Raw genomic sequence first — 3,721 nt, 5'->3', positions numbered from 1 at the left:
TAGGGAATCTTGCCAAGTCGGAAGTAATCCCGGATCAAGTGCTGGATGCATTCGGAAAGAAGGATTCAATCCTTAGCAGTTGGCCAACAATAACGACCAATGGAAATGATTGTGCTTGTTACAGATTTAAGAGCACTCTTTTGCTTTGTTTGATCAATGAATTAAAGGATAAATGGATATCTAATGCTTCAGGTTGAAGGCCTGAAGGGAGAGACAGCTTTGGTTACCCCTGACTACCTGCCTAACCCTAACCAAGGGGGCTGTTAACTGTGCTAGGAAAGGTGGACCGAACCTGCCGCGAGAGGTCTCTCCGTTAAGCGCTACTTGGAGTAGGAGGACGCTTGGGTGCTAGGGGACTCTGGTCGTAAATCCCTCGCCTTTCGGGCCTTGCACAAGAGGCTAACGTGACTCAAGATTGGATCTCGAGGCCCGCATATTAGTCTACGGGCAAAATCTTAGATTAGTGATCCCTGTGGATTGCTGGATAGCCTTTGGACGGATTGTGGATAAGTCTACCGGCTAGAATTTATGTATTTCAAAGATAACTATAATAACTTGTTGAAAAGAAACTTGTTTGACATTGTTTATCTATGTCAAGTGCTATTATTACGTAAAAGAACTTGTGCCTAACGGGTTAATTAAGGAAGCTGATTGATACATGTCCAACTAAATGTGTTAGGTAATTAAATAACTAAAACACCTTGAGGAAAGTGCGGAGGATGGGCCATGGGTCTGTCCTATGGATGGGTGGTCCCGGTTGGCCGGGAACGTTTCTCAATCATGATGGACAGCCAAAAGATTGTTCAGAGAATACGAATAGCAAGAGCGTTGATCTAGAGTCTAAGATACAGATGATCCCGATTTACGCTATTTTAGGGGAACAGAATGGGACTATGCCTTATGGCAGAGAGGTTGAGCTTCGCATCCCTCTCGTTTTCCATTCTCCTTGAACCAAGTGCAGCGTGAATCAGCTTCTGACCTGGCATTTCTGCGTAAAGTAGTTTGCTCGGGTTCGACGCTAGTTGCCGTTAGGAAATGACTAATAGAAAAAACCCTAATTCAGGTCGGTCCTAAGTGGGAACGGCCGAAATACTTCCGCTATATGGCAGACACGGAAAGTCCTAGATCGCAAACCCCGTGACATTCCATGGGAGTGCTGGGCGAAGCTTTCTAGACATCCCTTTTCGATGGACTGCTAAGACGTGTCCTGAAGATAACAGGTGGACACGTTACAGAGCATGTAGAGGAGCCAGCATCGGGTAACAATGATGGAAATATAAGAGTCCAAGAATTCTTTGAGAAAAAGGTGGACTCATCCTTTTGTGGTGACATGTCTATCGATCTTCTAGTGTATGCCGAGTTGTGTCAAGAGATTAACATGGGACCATAGGATACTTCATACTTGGAGCATCCACCTACTCAATTCATTGACGAATCGCTTATAGGTACATAAGATATGCATTTTAAGTAAGATAATTTTTTAAAGATTTATATTACCGTGCTTTATATGATTTAAATTGATTATGCTAACATAATTTTTTGTCTGTGCAGGTGACCTTTATGGATACTTAGATCATCAAGATGAGTCGAGGGATGAACGATGAGGAGCTACAGGATATCTTCACGTGCATGTCTCCAAATCAGATAGCGAGATGCAGAGACATGGCAAACCAGGAGCTGTCTCTCGGACACCATCAGGCGGCTATATTAGATCTACTTCGACGCGATCTGATGCTTCAGTTTCGAGCAAACGAGGTCAACGCTCTAGACTTGGGCCACTAGACAGAAGGAGTACTTCAGGGGGATACTGTAGAGATTCGAATACAGTGAGCCCGCAATCAGCTCGAGATACAAGTGCTACTCCTTGCTCTCATGGCGGTTTCAGAGAGCATGGCTCAGGTGGTTACTGTGGAGGCACGTATGCGGTGTCTCCATCTCGTCGTTCTGCTAGAGTTGCATCACCTCCGGGATTTGTCACACCTATGGGGACGTCTACTCCAATCACTCTGACTTTTTCTCAAGCCCTCCGCAGGTGGCACCCCTATGGGTGCTACTCGGATAGATACTACCTCGGTTGGTACACCAGATGTATAGGGTTCTCTTGGATATGCCCAGTAGTGGGCTTGCAGGTGGGAGAGACCTATCTTAGGCATACCCCAGAGGGGTATGCTTACCTTGTAGATGATAGATCAGGAGCCATCATCATGAATGATGAGGGGAGGAGGGTGATGGCTCACATGAGAGAGTTGTGCCAACAAGTTTTTCGGCACAACGTCTTAGATCATCGAAAAAACATATCGGAGCGGAGCAAGGACTACATAGTAGCATCCTTACATGAGGATTTTCTGGTACCAGCCACACAGCAGATAGGTTTTCTACAGGCTGGATGATGGAGTGTATGCGTGCATATATGTCACACAAACGATCAGACACATGCAAGGCACTCAAGAGTGGGGCTACAAAGCTCGAGTGGCTAGACGCAGACGACTGGCGCTGACTTAGGGAGGAGGCTATAGATTCTCCAAGTCGTTGGAGACAGTGGCGCGAGGCGGTGAGGGCACGATTAGAGGCTAAAGTGGTCCATCATCTTGGGAGTGGCGGCCACAGGACATATTTGAAGGACTTTGTAAGTTTTTCTTGCTTATTTTTTTGCAATATCCTTTGTACTGACAATCGCATTTCTAACAGTTGTATTTTGTTTTCTTTGCAGCACTCCATTACAAATCGCGATCCGACTGGCCTGAGACTCGATATGTAGAGAGGCACGGTCTCACTGCATTGGTCGACCGATTGTATGGACGCGGCGGCCTTGTAAGTCATTCATATTTATTGTTCGTAGTTACTATGTTTAATTAGAATGCATTATTGTATAGTGGATTGATGTGTAGTTGTTTCTTTTTTTGCAGAGTCCGTTCGATGCTCCTTTTTTGCAATAGGATGAGGTTTCGGATGGCGATGATCTATAGCTCACCCTTGGATCCCTGGAGTTCACACACCCTTCTTTTTTGGTCACGTGATCTGTGTAGAAATTTTCTATCACTACAAGGATATGAGGCTATAACGACGAGAATTAGCGACGATAAATGGCGGCGTTGCTATTTGCATCATAGCGACGGTACCCAGAGCAAAAAAATGCGGGCCGAAACCCGAGCGTGTCATTTTTCGCACATTCATGAAACAAAGAGCGAGAGGGAGAGCGACCATCTTGCTTAGAGGGAGAGAAAGAGAGAAAGAAAGCTTCTCACCAACCATCGCCGTCACTGCCCCCACTGCCGTTCGGGAAGAAGAGGAGGAGGTGTACGGAGGGTGAAGAGGAGCCGCCGTCGCGAAGAGGAGCCGCCAAACCCTTCTTCGAGTCTTTACGGTGAGTGCATTGTCCATTCTTGCTTTGCTTTTGTTTTTTCTCTCTCTATTTTATTTGTTTTTTGTATAATTTGTGTATATTGAGAGAGAGAGAGGAAATGAGAGAGAAAGAGAGGGAGAGGGAGAGGGAGGGAGAGGAAATGAGAGAGGGAGAGGGAGAGGGAGGAAATGGGAGAGGGAGGGAGAGAGAAAGAGAGGGAGAAGGAGAGGGGGAGGGAGAGAAAATGAGAGAGAGAGGGATTTTTATCTCTCTCTTTTACTTGTTTTTGGTATAATTCGTGTGTATTGAGAGAGGGAGAGGAAATAAGAGAGAAAGAGAGGGAGAGGGACAGGGAGGGAGAGGAAATGAGAGAGGGAG

Source organism: Lygodium microphyllum, unplaced genomic scaffold, assembly GCF_053477565.2.
Source record: "Lygodium microphyllum isolate KBCC unplaced genomic scaffold, Lygodium_microphyllum_v1.1.10 scaffold_137, whole genome shotgun sequence".
In the NCBI taxonomy this organism is placed as follows: Eukaryota; Viridiplantae; Streptophyta; class Polypodiopsida; order Schizaeales; family Lygodiaceae; genus Lygodium; species Lygodium microphyllum.
The sequence above is the reverse complement of the archived record's forward strand: the minus strand, read 5'-3'. Positions refer to the sequence as shown.